This window comes from Tachysurus fulvidraco, chromosome 1 (assembly GCF_022655615.1).
Source record: "Tachysurus fulvidraco isolate hzauxx_2018 chromosome 1, HZAU_PFXX_2.0, whole genome shotgun sequence".
Lineage (NCBI taxonomy): Eukaryota > Metazoa > Chordata > Actinopteri > Siluriformes > Bagridae > Tachysurus > Tachysurus fulvidraco.
The window spans coordinates 47,471,278-47,488,071 of record NC_062518.1 but is presented as its reverse complement, the minus strand read 5'-3'; the positions used below and the strand labels follow the sequence as shown (position 1 = coordinate 47,488,071).

The 16,794-nt window shown below is 41.9% G+C and overlaps 1 protein-coding gene and 1 pseudogene across 1 annotated transcript in view; both read left to right on the top strand.

Annotated features, from left to right (window-relative positions):
- The window catches only part of sorcs2 (sortilin-related VPS10 domain containing receptor 2), a 199,707-nt gene that overhangs the window by 77,087 nt on the left and 105,826 nt on the right, over positions 1-16,794 (top strand). The gene's annotated exons all lie outside the window — the stretch shown is intronic.
- LOC113642180 lies at positions 6,752-9,859 on the top strand (annotated as a pseudogene).

Genomic DNA, 16,794 nt, shown 5'->3' with positions numbered 1-16,794 from the left:
GCAGAAATATCATCATGGATGACTGCTCATCAGTTAAAGCTCAATCCTAGCAAAACTGAACTGCTGATCATCCCAGGTTATTCATCCCCAGGTCGTGACCTTGCTATAAACTGCTGCTACTTACGTACAAGGCTCTTAATGGTTTAGCTCCCATGTATCTAACTAGTCTTCTAACACGTTACAATCCTTCACGCTCTCTGAGATCACAAAACTCAGGGCTTCTGGTAGTTCCCAGAATATCTAAGTCTACTAAAGGTGGTAGAGCATTTTCTTATTTAGCTCCCAAACTTTGGAATAGTCTTCCTGATAGTGTTCGGGGCTCAGACACACTTTCCCAGTTTAAATGTAGATTAAAAACTCATCTCTTCAGTCAGGCGTACACATAATACATCCCATAATATCATGCACCAGTACATCAGACCAGCGCATTTTTATGAACGGCAGATATGTTAATCCCTTTCCACTGCTTTTCTCTTTGTACCCATCCCGAGGCATCCAGACACTGTACCAGCTCCCATCGTCCTCTGTGGGACGAAGCCTTTGGACATCCACTGAGCCGAGGCCGACTCTAAGAATCCTGAGACATCTCCAGTTAGACTCTGTGGTACTCAGAAGATCAGAAGTCCTTGAACCTCACACCAATACAACATTTGTTTGACTGTATATTACAATCACACCCCCAGTGTCACCCAGATGAGGATGGGTTCCCCCTTGAGTCCGGTTCCTCTCAAGGTTTCTTCCTTTACCAATTTAAGGGAGTTTTTCCTTGCCACTGCTGCCTGAGTCATCCCAGACTTGCTCATAGGGGAATAAATACATACACACTGTGAACTATATACATCTAATAATAATCTAGAATTTTTATTCTGTTAATTCTTATTTCTTTTATTATTCGTTATTTCCTTTATCATTAATTATGTTTACCTTCTGCTCTATGTTTATGTTCTGTAAAGCTGCTTTGAGACAATGTCTATTGTAAAAAGCGCTATACAAATAAACTTGAATTGAATTGAATTGAATTGAATATATCCCTGCACAACGATCTGATCTCCCCTTCAGCCACAGCTCACAACCTTGGGGTAACCATAGACAATCAACTGTCCTTTTCCTCTCATGTTGCTAATGTGACTCGCTCATGTCGCTTTCTTCTCTACAACATTAGAAGAATTTGCCCATTTTTGTCCACACAGGCTGCTCAGGTGTCAGTCTCTTGTCATTTCAAGACTGGATTACTGCAACGCACTGCTGGCAGGTATACCTATGAACGAATTTGTCCTCTGCAAATGATCCAAAATGCAGCTCCATGGCTTGTTTTAAACCTGCCAAAGTTATCACATACCACCCTGCTGCTGCGATCCCTCCACTGGCTTCTGGTAGCTGCACGCATCAGATTCAAAACACTGATGCTGGCCTACAAAGCCAAAAACGGGCCAGCTCCCTCTTACCTCAAAGCTCTCATCACTTCTCACACTGCACCCCGCACCCTCCGATCTACAGCACTGCTCGACAGGTTCCACCATCTCTCAGGGTAAGAGGCAAGTATACTACAAGACTCTTCTCTGTTCTGGCACCAAGGTGGTGGAATGAACTTCCACTAGGGTTCCGGACTGTAATGTGTCTGTCTGTGTTTTCCCCTTGTTTCTGTCTGCCGTCTCTCCCTGATGTTAATTGTTGACCCCGCCCACCTATCTGTTACCATGGACACTAATTACATTCATTCTCTTCCCCAGGTGTTTTGTCTTAGTCCTTGTCTGTCTCTGTTTTGTGATTGGTTCTCGTTCACCATATATACTCTGTCTGTTCACTTCAATGTTGTTGGTCGTTGTTGGTGTGTGCATGTCCATGTTCCCGTTTCCTGTTTGTGCCGCGTTGCCTGCCTGTTTGTTTGTGTTTTGTTTAGTAAAAACCTTTAAACTGCATTTGGATCCTCACTCGCCTTTGTCTCACCGTGTCACCCCGTGACAGAACGACCAACCACCAATGGATCCAGCAGAACTCCTGTTTTGCCTACGTCAGGAGGACGCCCCAGTTGAGGAATACACAGAGGTATTCTTGGACCTGTGCAACGAGGTCAATTTTGACGAGAAGGCGCTCAAGGATATCTTTAAGTACGGACTAAGGGACATCCTGCGGTATCTGATGCCGTCTACTCGTGAGATAAAAACATTCTCAGAGTTCGTCAACTTGGCGTTGCTCCTGGACGGGTCCACGCTGAGCGTGAGCACTGTAGAGACGGAAGCCGGTCGTAAGTATTTTTTTGGGGGGGGGGCAGCAAGCATCGGGATCCGTGGGCCACAGAGTGGAATCAGCCACGGACGCCCGAATGCTCCACAGTGCCTCCGCCCAGACCAGTCCCGTGCACATCCGTGATTGAGCCAGTTCCCATGGCTACCGTACCGGCGAGCTCGGCTGAGGTCCGTGCTAACCGGCTGGTCTCCAAACTGGCGGATACCCCGATGAGGTCGGCTCGGGCGGCCGGCATCCCTAAGCCGCCAGCTGGACCAGCCGGGTTGCCGGAACCAGCCGGGTCGCCGGAACCGACCGGGTCGATGGAATCTGCCGAACCGACCGGGTCGACGGAACCGACCGGGTCGACGGAACCTGCCGAACCGACCGGGTTGACGGAACCGACCGGGTCGACGGAACCTGCCGAACCGACCGGGTCGACGGAACCTGCCGGGTCGATGGAATCTACCGGAACCGACCGGGTCGATGGAACCTGCCGAACCGACCGGGTCGACGGAACCGACCGGGTCGACGGAACCTGCCGAACCGACCAGGTCGATGGAACCTGCCGAACCTGCCGAGCCGACCGGGTCGACGGAACCGACCGGGTCGATGGAACCTGCCGTACCGACCGGGTCGACGGAACCGACCGGGTCGATGGAACCTGCCGAACCTGCCGAGCCGACCGGGTCGACGGAACCGACCGGGTCGATGGAACCTGCCGTACCGACCGGGTCGACGGAACCGACCGGGTCGATGGAACCTGCCGAACCTGCCGAGCCGACCGGGTCGACGGAATCGACCGGGTCGACGGAACCTGCAGAACCGTCCGGGTCGACCGAAATGACTGAGTCAGAGGACGCGGTCGACATCATGACACCCAAACTACCTGAACTCTCTGCCTGGCCTGAACCTATGCATGTTTCTGTTTTCCTGTGTTTTGCTTCGCTGGACTTGCCAGCCCTTCTACCTCCTGTCCCTGTTCATAGGCCCAAAGCACCACCCTGGCTGCCAACTTCGTTCTGGTCTCTGACTCCGCCTCCAGCACCACCCTGGTCTCTGGTCCTGCTCTGGTCTCTGGCTCCGCCTCCAGCACCACCCTGGTCTCCGGTCCTGCTCTGGTCTCTGGCTCTGCCTCCGGCACCACCCTGGCCTCCTGTTCTCCCGGCGCCGCCCTGGCCTCCTGTTCTCCCGGCGCCGCCCTGGCCTCCTGTTCTCCCGGCGCCGCCCTGGCCTCCTGTTTTCCTGGCGCCGCCCTGGCCTCCTGTTCTCCCGGCGCCGCCCTGGCCTCCTGTTTTCCCGGCGCCGCCCTGGCCTCCTGTTCTCCCGGCGCCGCCCTGGCCTCCCGCTTTGCCGGCGCCGCCCTGGCCTCCCGCTTTGCCGGCGCCGCCCCGGCCTCCGGCTCTGCCGGCGCCGCCCCGGCCTCCGGCTCTGCCGGCGCCGCCCCGGCCTCCGGCTCGGCTGGCGCCACCCCGGCCTCCTGCTCGGCGGGCGCCACCACTACACGAACCCGACCCGCCCTCCCACCCTGGTTGCGCCTTCACTCCACCCGCCTGAACTGGGTTTTGTGGGCTTGGGAGCGTCTGGAAGCCGCTCGTAGGGGGGGGGGGCTCTGTAATGTGTCTGTCTGTGTTTTCCCCTTGTTTCTGTCTGCCGTCTCTCCCTGATGTTAATTGTTGACCCCGCCCACCTATCTGTTACCATGGACACTAATTACATTCATTCTCTTCCCCAGGTGTTTTGTCTTAGTCCTTGTCTGTCTCTGTTTTGTGATTGGTTCTCGTTCACCATATATACTCTGTCTGTTCACTTCAATGTTGTTGGTCGTTGTTGGTGTGTGCATGTCCATGTTCCCGTTTCCTGTTTGTGCCGCGTTGCCTGCCTGTTTGTTTGTGTTTTGTTTAGTAAAAACCTTTAAACTGCATTTGGATCCTCACTCGCCTTTGTCTCACCGTGTCACCCCGTGACACGGACAGCTTAGTTACTGGCTATTTTCAAATGGCGGTTGAAGACCTATTTATTCAGGAAACACTTCAACTAGCACTTCTTTCCCTATCTTTTGCATTTCTAAAACAAAAAACAAAAACAAACAAACAAAAAAACCTTTGAAACTTTTTCATTGTAACTTTAAACAATGTTTTAAACTCATGGTATCTTAAGTATGTAACCTAGTGAACCAGCATTAATGTATCCAATGATAGAGATTTAAGCACTTATGTATGTTGCTATGGATAAGGGAGTCTGCCAAATGCTGTAAATGTAAACTTACACATATTAATCCAACGCACATGGTCTCCATTTCAGTTCTTGCCAAAGGGTAGGGGCTCTTCACACCGGACCCCTGTTCAGGGTGGTCAGGGTTGCACCCCCTCTGTGGGGAAGACCCCAGCTTTGCACTTTGGGTTCCACGCTCAAGGCATTACACCATCATGGGCTTACCCCAACAGAAGTCTCTCTTATGGTCTCAGATTCAGCTCTGAGAGTCTTTTCTGCCTAGGGCATTTGGGATTTCCTTGTTTAATTATCTGGCCTGGAATGAGGATTGTGTTTCATTGGAACATTCTCCCCCAGGGCCAAGGGGCTGAGTTGTCCGGGTCTGCCCAGATGCCCACATCAATTGCCAGAGTAGGCTGTGCCTGTGCCTCCTTCCCTAATTGACTTGGCAGATCCAGCCTTGGGTAGAGACCACACTGCTCTCTTAGAGGGTAAAATACATCTCAGGACACACTGATTTGGCCTAGGTACGGGCTGAGGCCTGGGAATTGACACTTCCAACCTTCAGTTGGTAGAGTATGAATGATTGGTGTGCTTGTGTCTCTGGAGGCAACCTCCTTCTGTTCCGGCTGACTCTTCTCACATCTTCTGCCCCGTTGAGGCTAACCACGAGTGCAGATGTGCACCACTTCCTGATTCTGGGAACTTCTAATGATAGTATGCAGGCTCACCTGGGACACTTATGCCTCTTTTCCACCGGAAAGAACCGGGTGCTGGTTCGGAGCTAGCGCTAGTGCTGGTTCAAAGTTGGTTCCACTGGCGAACCTTCTAAGAACCGGTTTGCCTTTCCACCGGCTAGAGAGCCATCACAGTGCTGAGTGTGACGTCACTGTATACGTGTCACGTGTCCCAGCAAAGTTAGCGCAGCAGCGGCAAACACAAACACAACAACAATGGCCGATGTTGCTTTACTGTTAATGCTCATGGCTTTGCGAACCTACATTGGCATCCAAACGCGGCGAATAAAATGTGTGCGTGCAGCTCCATGTAATCTGTATAAACGGAGGTTGTAATTGATAAAGTACATAACATTATTTTATCGTTAACACAGAAAAAATGTAGCCTTAGCATGTAGCTACCTACTATCATGTGTGCTGATAATGTATCATATCGCGGTAAAGTAAAAATGTATTGAATATTAGTATACTAATACATTTAGTACATTATCAAATGTGCTAACAGTAGCCCTGCCACTGCCTGATTTGGAGCTCCTTCAAAAATGCCCTTCAGAGTGGCTAGCCCCTGCCACATTCAGGGTATACCCTGCGGACATGTTGGCTAGCCATATACTCATCCTTGAGGATTGTTGTGAAAAGCACTCTCTGGTCTCTAGTGTTCCTTGCCAGCGTTCCTAGAGGACTTGCCACAAGCAAACTTTGAGCTGCTTTTTGATACTGATGAAGACTCATTCCTTAACCGTGACCTCCCCCAAAATTAATGAGCAAAATGCAGGCCTTTTCAGTAGCCCCCTTCTGCCTAGATTTTATGCCTTGGATGGTTAAGGTAGACCAGGTTATATCCCCATGGTGCCATTTGTTACTGGCAGGGTGGTCCTTTTGCAGGGCTTTTTCTTTCATCTCCTGAGTCTCTGGAACAAGAAAGACTGCATTATTTGTTTGCCTAGTATAGGGTACTGAGGCCATACATTCACCACCCTTTCTGGTGGTGTAAAACCAATGGACGTCTGCCAAGGTGGCCACATAGGGGCCTGTCACCAGGTATCCCCTGTCCCATTTGCTTGTAGAGTTCCTATTTAAACTGTGCTTATGAGTCCAGCAGGATGATCTTGCCTCTTGGTATCAAGATTTCCTCTACCAGGGGTGTAGCATCTTCCACTCTCCTGATAAGGGGCATCCTCTTACAGGATGTTTGTGCTGCCACATTCTGGGGGACCCTGCACACGTTCACCTGGAAGTGAACATGACCCCAGGATGTCATTTCCTAATGGGGTTGTCCCATCAGCTTTCTTCTGTAAAACCTCTATGGCAATTTCTACAGTTGGTAATAAAGTTTCCATAATGTCAAGCCATGATGCAGAATTTAGTTGCCTCAAAAGGCAATGTCACAGGATACCTTGTTACATGAGAATGGAATTAGATGCCATGGAGCTTGCCACACTTTGATAATGCCTGATATCTTTCTTCAGACAATCAGAATCTTTGGATTAGTGAAGTAGATGCCCTTTTATTGTCTTGCTATTTCACACAGCTATACCACCTGATCCCCTCAGCCAATAGAAAAGTTGGTGTGTTGACACAACTACTGTATGATCTGTCTCAAACAGTTCTGGGACAGCAGTTCACACTACCAGTGTCCAGCGTGTAAGGAGGAATTCCCTAAACGTCCTGAACTACGTGTCAATACGTTCATCTCTGGACTTGCTGCTTCATTTAAGAGGACAGTTCAGGTGAAATCCAGCACTGCTAAAGAAAAACCCTCCCAATCTCAGGTGTTCTTTGTCATCTGCTGTGAAAAGAAATGTGCAGCTGTGAAGTCCTGCCTGATCTGTATGGCCTCTTACTGCAAGACTCACCTGGAACCTCATGAAAGAGTTTCTTCATTAAAGAAACACAAACTGATCGACCCTGTGGAGAACCTGGAGGACTACATCTGTCAGAAACATGAGAGACCCCTGGAGCTGTTCTGTAGAGACGACCAGATGTGTGTGTGTCAGTTCTGTACTGAAGGAGAGCACAAAACTCACAACACTGTTCCTCTAGAGGAGGAGAGCAGAGAGATGAAGGTGAGAGAATGAAAACAATAATAGATCATTAAAAATGTTTGCAAATAGATTATAATGAAAAAAGAAAATCAAGTTTAAACAATGATAATTATTTGTCTTAGATCCAGTTGGGAAAGACACAAGTAGAAGTTCAGCAGATGATCCAGGAGCGACTGAAGAAGATTGAGGAAATCAAACACTCTGTCAAACTCAATGAAGTGAGTCTCTTAACTAATATACAACATAGTTCCTTTAAAAAAACACTTTATTAGAGTCATGATATAATCATATGGAACAGAATGATTTTGTTCAAATTGAATCCTGTTAGAAAACCACAAAGAAGGAGAAAACAGACTTTGTGGAGATCTTCAGTAATCTGATGAACTGCATTGAGAGAAGCCAGGCTGAGCTGTTTAAGGTGATGGAGGAGAAGCAGAAAGCAGCAGAGAGGCAAGCTGAAGAGTTCATTAAAGAGCTGGAGCAGGAAATCACTGAGCTAAAGAGGAGAAACACTGAGCTGGAGCAGTTCTCACACACTGAGGATCACCTCCACCTCCTACAGGTCAGAGTCCCTCTGTTTCTCAATATCAATGCAGCACATGACAGGACAGCAGTCCCCATGCTGAGGGATTTCTCCTCTCTCCTGCTGTACTGTAGATTTACCCGTCACTGTGCAGCCCTCCACACACCCAGGACTGGACTGATCTCACAATTAACACTCATCTGAATGTGGAGACTCTGATGAGAGCTCTGTCTCAGCTTCAGGAAACTCTAAGGGAGGAAATGGAGAAGCTTCACATGATCAGTAAGTGTTTACTGATTTGTAAGGGAAGGTTTTGTTTGAGGAGATTTATTCTTTAGATTACTTTTGTTTTATTACTTATGCTTCATCATTGTGTGTAATTTATAAAAATCTTCAATCTAACCATCAATGAAGCAAAATACAATGATAACAATTAGTTATTTTCAATATAATTTTCCCAAACAGAACTGAAGAGAATTCAACAATATGCAGGTTTGTGAGCTCTTATTGATCACATGACTAAATGTATTTAGATTTCTTCACTGTTCCACACTGTGCAGTGATAAAACTGATGTACGCTGTGTTTCTGTCTCTCAGTGGATGTGACTCTGGATCCTGATACAGCTCATCCTAATCTCATCCTGTCTGATGATGGGAAACAAGTTACATGTGGAGACAAGAGACAGAAAGTCCCTGATAATCCAGAGAGGTTTGATCATTGTGTCTGTGTGTTGGGAAATGAGGGATTCACATCAGGGAGATTTTACTATGAGGTGCAGGTCAGAGGGAAGACTGATTAGAATTTAGGAGTGGTCATAGGGTCTGCTTACAGGAAAGGAAAGATTACAGCCAGTCCTGAGGATGGATATTGTTGTATGTGGCTAAGGAATGAGACTGAATATGAGGCTCTGGACTCTCTTCCTGTCTCCCTCTCCTTGAAACAGGCTCCTCAGAAGGTGGGGGTGTTTGTGGATTATGAGGAGGGTTTGATCTCCTTCTATGATGTTAATGCAAAATCTCATCTATTCTTTCACTTGTCAGACTTTCACTGAGAAACTTTATCCATTTTTCAGCCCCTGTCTTAACGATGGAGGTAAAAATTCAGCACCATTGGTCATCTGTCCATGTAATCAAATCTAATATATGGTTATAAAAGTTTATGTATATTTAAATAGTTTAAATAATCACCCCTATATATTTTCACTCTTTACTATGGGTCAAATGTAATAATAACAGTTTTTTTTTCTAATCATTAGATTAATAAGTAGAAGTTCAATTTCTAAGCTTTTGGGCCAAAAATAACATCCTCACTGAGTGACCAGTGGATTTATTTAACTGGTATCTCGTGTATAGACAGATTTACTTTGTGTGAGGAATAACTGATGACTGGACATTGAAATATTGCACAAATAAAATAAACACTTATTCCACTTGTACCACTATTACCACACCTCACTGCTAGTGCTGGTGAATACTCTGTAACTGCTGCCTCCATGTTCGCACTTAAAGTTCACTTTAAACCTGTTTCTGAAAAGACATGTTTAACCTCTGAGTTCTTACAGCTGAGTGAATTACTTCTGATGGAGCTTTTATTATAACTTCATGTTAAATGTATGGAGGCAGTTTAGAGATTATGACTCATGCCTCAGGTGCCAATAAAGAGGAAACTCTGTTTCCCCACAATCCATTTTTCAATCAGCTTGATGACTAGAGCTTGATTTTCAGAAATACCTCAAACACTCCCTTCATTCATGAGGCAGAGTAAATGTTCTCACAGCGACTTGATCTCAAACCTCTAACAGCACCTCCTCCACCTGTGCTCCACCCTCAGATACAACAAACCTGATACTATGTCAGAGAGACAGCGTCTGTCCACCGACCTCAGGGGCCATGGTGTCCCAATCACGCTTAACTGGTATCAGTTATATAAATTATAACTTTATAATCACTCTTTTAACTAAAGATAAAGGAAGAAAAAGAACAGGTAAAAGGGCAATGTGCTTTTCACATGTTCCCTCAATACTGAGTGTATGACATCATTGAGAGATAGATAGATAGATAGATAGATAGATAGATAGATAGATAGATAGATAGATAGATAGAGAGAGAGAGAGAGAGAGAGAATTGCTTTTATTGCTTTTATTTTTTATATTTTATATCTCAGATATTTTATAATTTATGACATGATCCTTTTTTTAATATTAATTCCTCATATGTTCTTCAGTCACAGCATTTTCTGTATATATATATATATATATATATATATATATATACAGAGAGAGAGAGAGAATTGATTTTATGAGCTTTTATTTGCCTTTTATATCTCAGATATTTTCTAATGTATGACATGTTCATTTGTTACACATATGTTCTTCTTCAGTCACAGCATTTTTCTGTACATTCTACTGGTTGTTTAAATAATGAAGATTTTTTAAAAATATTGTTTCCTTATTAAACATAATTCTGTTTCTTGGCCCTTTCTATGCTTTACTGCTGTATTTCTCCTTTACTGGATCGTAAGAAAGTCAGATTTCATAAAAATCTCTAAATCATTCTCAGAAACATTTGTTGAATTACTTCTGTTCTTTGGTACAGCAACAGATAAAAAAAAACTATTTTCTTGGTGTTTTCTTTTATTTTCTTGGTGTTTAAATAAAACAAAAAATAATTACATAAAAAAACACATTTTTTCTGCAACTTTCAAACTTTTTCTTTATATATTCAGTCCTCTTCCCTACTTCTCTTATCTTCGAGAAAGCCCTAGGTAAGAAATAATGACCGAGAGTTCAAATAGCCTGATAAGTTGTTTTGTTGAGCGTGTCTCTAATACATTAAGAATATATAAGAACATTTATATAGACGAGTTTATACTTTCCCGATTTGTAAAATGAATTTTATTGCAGTGAACAATAACAATAAATTAGAAGTATAAGAATAAAGAGGTTCAATAGTTCTGTGCAGGTTATTTGGTGAATATTTCTGCCATCTAGTGGCCACAGTGTGTAATTGTAATAAGTGAACCTCCGTTAGGGGTGTGGCTTATTACGTCACTCTACAGAAACTAACATAAAGGGTCTAGGTTTCCTGATCAGGATTCAACACGGGACACAATCTCCAGTTTGAAGCGTTTGCAGTTTTCCTTCAAGGAGCTAAACACTAGACTTACTAACCCTGCGGAAATTTGCATAAATTCACTGGACCTCACACCTACTAGCACCCCTACAGCTCCATTGTTCTCCTGCTTTTTTTGTGCAAACACACCCATCACCTGTGAGGCCTGGCACATTTGCATTTGTTCACTCAGAGCAGCTCAGATCCAAGGCAGGCCAAACCTCTGTGTGTGACATGGAAACCCTCAGAAATGCCTGTTGTATCTATACAAAATCGTATGTTTTATTTATAAAAAAAAATTGTGTGAAAACAGAATGAAAAGTTGCTAATACAATGAAATGAATAAAATGAAAACTACACCAGGTTACGTACATTGTAAAAAAATATCCGTATATTTAACAGTGATAACCAGTAAAATTGTGACAGTAAAAATCCATAAACTATAAAACATATTAAAACTGTAGATTTAATGTGAATTTCCCGTAAATAAATTAATATGTGAAAACCAGTAATTTGTATATTGTTTCTCAGAAAAAAATGCTTAACAATACCGTAATGCACTATTGCAATGTTTTTTTTTAAATGGAAATTTTTCATGAAGTTTATAACGGTCAAACACTATAATTTTTACATTTATTTGTTGAAAAAAAATACAGGTTTTAATTGTTGAATGCAAGTATGATTGTGTTGGTAATGAATGATATGACATTGTGATTTTTGTAATATTCTCACATAATAATGAATTAAATAGCACTATTAAGAAAGCAAATTCACTTTATACTGAATTCATTCTTGATTCACTCCACCTTCACACATTGGTCATGCTAATAAGCAGTGTACAATGTATTAGAATATTTTTTTCCTCAAGTGTCATATTAATTAAAATTAATTTAAAATATTAAAATTAAATCAGTACATGTCTTTATCAGTTCCCTTTTGTTTTGTGTTTTTTAAAACAGCATATTCTTCTTCTTCTTTCTACTTGAAACAATCTTTTTTTATGATCCCAAAAACATTAAAATAATAATCTCTTGCTTGTTCTATTTATTTATCTGTTTATCTGTTTATCTTTTTATTTATTTATTTATTTATTTATTTATTTATTTATTTATTTATTTATTTATTTATACTTGAATAATACCATATCTCTATTCTTTTAGGGAAAATAGAACTGTATGATTGTAAAAGTATCTCATCCAAAATCGTTTCCCTCCTGAAGTCTGGCGAGCGGCCTTTTACATCAAGGTGCCTGATTTCAAATGGGCCAATCAGCGCACTGCATCAGGCAATTAACGTCTTTGCAGCCCCGCTCACTTTGGATTACGGCATCATCGGTTTCACCAAGTTTTTTCTGTTTTCTTGGATTTAACCTCAACCATAGGTCGTCTTCAGTTACTTCGGTAAGAAAATTATCTAAATTGGTATTTATGAATAGTGTTGTGTTGCAGACAGCGAAGGCGCAAAGTTATGTTAGCTTTAGCTCAAGCACTAATGTTAGCCACCTCAGACTCAAAAACAGCCTTCTAACGCCAGTAGCGGATGTTTCAGAGACGTCTGGATTAATGTAGGCCATTTTATAAGTGTAACTCCATTTTAAGGCTTTAGGTAAAGGCAGCCAGGATTTTCCAGCTTTTTTTTTTAACCTCACAGCTGTGTTTTATGGAATATGTGTACTTGCTGCATATGTGGACAATCGGTTCAGTCCGTGAAAGCTTATGTTTTTCATTTCATTGTCAGACTGAATGCTTTAATTTCATTGGACCAGAGGCCAAACTATTTGTGTGTCTTAACAGATATGGCTGAATCACAACTGCTAAAGAACATAGGGGATGCGATAGCATGAGTTCTTCCGGACCTTCCTGATCAACTTATTAAGTCAGTTGAAGATACTTTGAAAACACTTGGTGCGGCAACCACAGATGATTTAAAGTACATCACAGAAAACGATTTGCTGGCAGGGTTAAAGCCCATACAAGCCCGAAGATTGGTTGCTGCCTAGACCCAAAATAGTGAGTATAGAACAATGTCACCACACCACCCAATGGCACACTTGTTAACATGGTGTGATCATCATTATTTCCTGAATAAATAAATGTTGTTATTATGCATAGGGGCTGTTTTCAAAAATTCTAATTTTTAAAATGCAATCTTTTAGACAAATTGCATTTAGTTTTTACTATTTTGTGTAACCTTAATGTCTCCAAATGCATCTAGACAGTGTGTAATTTAGCAAAACAGGAAAAGCATTACTCAATGTTTAATACTTTCATATCTTCTTTTTAGTCTCTGGGACTTCAACACCAAAATCTGTGCATTCATCTGCAGTGGTTGTCTTTCCCTCTGCACTCTCAATTTCTTCTTCACCAGCGTCATCCACCTCTACATCATCTTCAGGAATCTGTACACCATTAATACCAAACTGCTTAGAGAGATTTGAAATACCATGTTAATACAGAACTTGGAAAGACAGAAAAGACCTAGTGCAAGACAATGAAGAGAAATGGTAAGGATCGTGGTCTCTGAAATGATGAAGATTTGCAAGAAACCAACCAAACACAACATAACAGAGATAGCAAAAAGGATGGTGGCCAGGTATCCAAAGTCTATGCAAGATGTGATTGATGGTGATGTTATTGGACCAGGATATCATTCTCTGGTGAAGCAACTTCAGGCAAGAGTTGAAAATGTCAAGCGACCTGACACACCAAAGGTTATAAAGTGCAAAGCAGCATCAAATGATGATGACACAGACGAAAAACCTACCGAACAAAAAGCAAGTGTTCAAGACACCTATGGATGTATTAGCTGGGAGCCAAAGCATTTGCCACTCTCAGAGACTGTGGAGAGTCAGCTTGAAAAAAAAGAAGAAATGAAGTTGATGTTTAAGAAGAAATACAGTACAGATGTTGTGAAAGAACTAGTCAAATGCACCTATTACACCCAGCGTAAAGACATCAACAAAGGGGCAAGCATCCAGAAACTATGCCAGGAATGGCCCTTTCTCTTCAATGAAGTTGGTATGCCAGCACATTTCCAAGAGCTGACTGGTGTGAATCTAATGGAAACCTTCCTTGCCAATGTAGACAAAAAAGGGGCATGTCTGTTAAAGTTCCTGAGATATGTTGATGCACAAAAAAGCAAACGAGTCCAGAACGCTCTTCTCAAGCTTCAGACTGAAAGAAGTCTGTCCAGTGGTTGCTCCTAAGAAGTCATTGAGATGCTGCTTCTTTTACTTGCTCATTTTGATGAGAAGGAAGAGCTTCTGTTCCACTGTGTTGAGACGACAAGCCTTGCAGAGGATGTTCAGATAGAGAAAGTGCCACCAACACCCTTCATTATTGTTTGTGGTAAGGAAATAGAGAAAAATTCAACTGTTTTTTCTGATGAAACCGCAATGTTATTGTTCTCTTGGCTTGTTTAGTTTATCATTTCCCACAATTTGTATAACATTTTATGTAGTCCAGAGGACTTCAAAACATTCAGTCATTTATTCATTCTCGCACACATTCGCTAGCTTACGTACTGAAACACTGGCTAACACAACCTCAGAGGCTCAGCCAGTAAGATGATTCATCCTATGATGTATGTAACTATTGAAGATGGATCCTGCCTTAATTGGTAATAAAAAAAAAAAGAACTAAATACATGGCTTGATTAATTATTGTGCCAAATATAGCATCCAAAAAATAAACTATACCAACTTTATTTTATTATACATTGACACACCAATATTTCATTTTCAGTTTTAATTTAAAATTAGCACTATTATTTAATTTTCCTTTTTATTTCCAATCTTATTGTTTAATAATTAATTTTCTTTTTATGTAAATTTTTATTTGGCACTTTAATTACCATTTTTTTTATTTGTTTACTACCAATATTAGCAGGGCCCATCCTCCAATTTGTTTCAAGTATCTGCATTTTTTATATATATATATATAAAAAAAACTGATTTTAAAACTGTTATTAAACGTTTGAATTTTTTTTATTATTCTTATCATCATTCCCAGGTTCCTCCTGCTTCGCTGCTGAGACATTCATGTTGAGCATCGACAAGAAGATTGTCAATGACCACATCACAACCTTCACCTCCGCCATCTGCCTGATGTTTGGCAGTTATTACTGCTTTAACATACACTACCCAGTGGAACTACAATCAACACTGGAGTTTCTCCAACGGTAAAATTTCTGTTTTTATGGACACCTTTTTTTGGATTTATCAAACATATCATTTTGAAATCCCATCTCCGGTTGTTAATTTTCTCAATCTTTCTCTCACTCTTTTTCCCCCATAAAGGTGTTTCTTTTCCTTAAATCCTGAGAGAGGCACCAAGGTTGAATCCAAGAAGAAAAAAGTGTTCTCAGTCAATCCCAGAGTCCTCACTCTCATCTCAGACATTGCTGACCATGAGTGGATCTAGTACTACCCCTCTTGTTGTGGACAATGTTATAAAGGTCTGTTACAGACTCTACAGATGTTTTTGTTGTTGAAACAATTGTTACACTTCTGAATGTCAGTGAAAAGTTTTTAACAATTTGGAGTTTTACTAAACAAGACTTGTTAAAGTACTTGTTAACTTTTTTGCTTGTTAGTCAGAGTTTCTTAGATTATAATTTTCCTACAGTAATTGTGCCTTCTAAAGATGTAAAAAGGTGGCTGCATGTACATCATAGCATTTTGTAAATCAAAAACTTCTGTAAAGTTCTCAGAAAAGTGCAAATTATTTGTTTCCTTTTTTTCAATTACATGATGCAGTTTGAAGATGCACAGTTTCTGCTTTACTGCACAGTTCTGTAAAATAACTCAAAGTAATTTATTACTTGAATTCAGATTTTATTGATATATATATATATTATTTTCCTATAACTGCATTTGCATATTTTTAAATATGGAACATTTAATTTGTTTTAACATTTTTGTAGTTCAAACAGCACCAATAACACAAAATCCTCAACGTTATGGTAAAGGTGTTTGCAAATTGTCTGCCACAGTTGATGTAAAATATAATGTATGCTCAACTTATAACACTGGTTTTGCACAATTTGAAGAGAACTCATTGAGACAGTCCTTGGTGATTTGAGTGAAATGTTTAATATTTGATGTTCACAACTTCATAGATGGTGAATAAAATACTTTATTTGAAATATAAGGTGGACATTTGTCTTACATTTATAAATTTTATATTATATTTATATTATATTTTGTCATTTTTGATTAATTTTACAGGGAATAGATGTTGTTTTTTGTGGCACAAACTTAATTTTATAGGTAGATTTCTTGTTCAATTTAAGGAAAAACATTGTTTTTTCCTTAAGTTAAAACTTTTTCTTTTACAGTAAAACATTGACTCCAGCACCAGATTTAACCGTAGAAACAACAATGACAATGCCTGCCAACCGTAAAAGAAAATAATGTTTTAGCCGTCACCACGAGCCTGCAAACCGGGGTCTTTTCCACAAAAGAAGGGTACGAAGCCCACAACGCATAACCCTTATAACCCTGAGGGGATGTCTTTGAGGATGAAAGCCTGCACCCCTGAGCCAGAGCTAGAATGGCCTCATGTGGAGCAGAACCAAAGGGATAACGTTGGCTGCTGCCGACACGAGGCCAGGCACCCTCTCGATCGTCACAAATCAGTCTTTGGACCTGATCTGGGACACGATAACCTTGAGTGTGAGCATCTTGAACCTGTAAGTCTTCAGAGTACAGTTCAGAGCCCACAGGTCCAAAATCGGACAATTCCCCTTTCCCTCTTAGGAACAATGAAATATCGGCTGTAAAGCTGGAGTCTTGCTCTGGGAGGGGAACATGCTCTATTCCCCCTTTCCTCAGGAGTGAGAGGTTTCCTCTTGGAGGAATGCCCCCTGGTGTCTGCCAACAATCGTGGGCAGCACATCCTGGAAGCGTGGAGGATGGGAGGAGAACTGGATCCTGTTG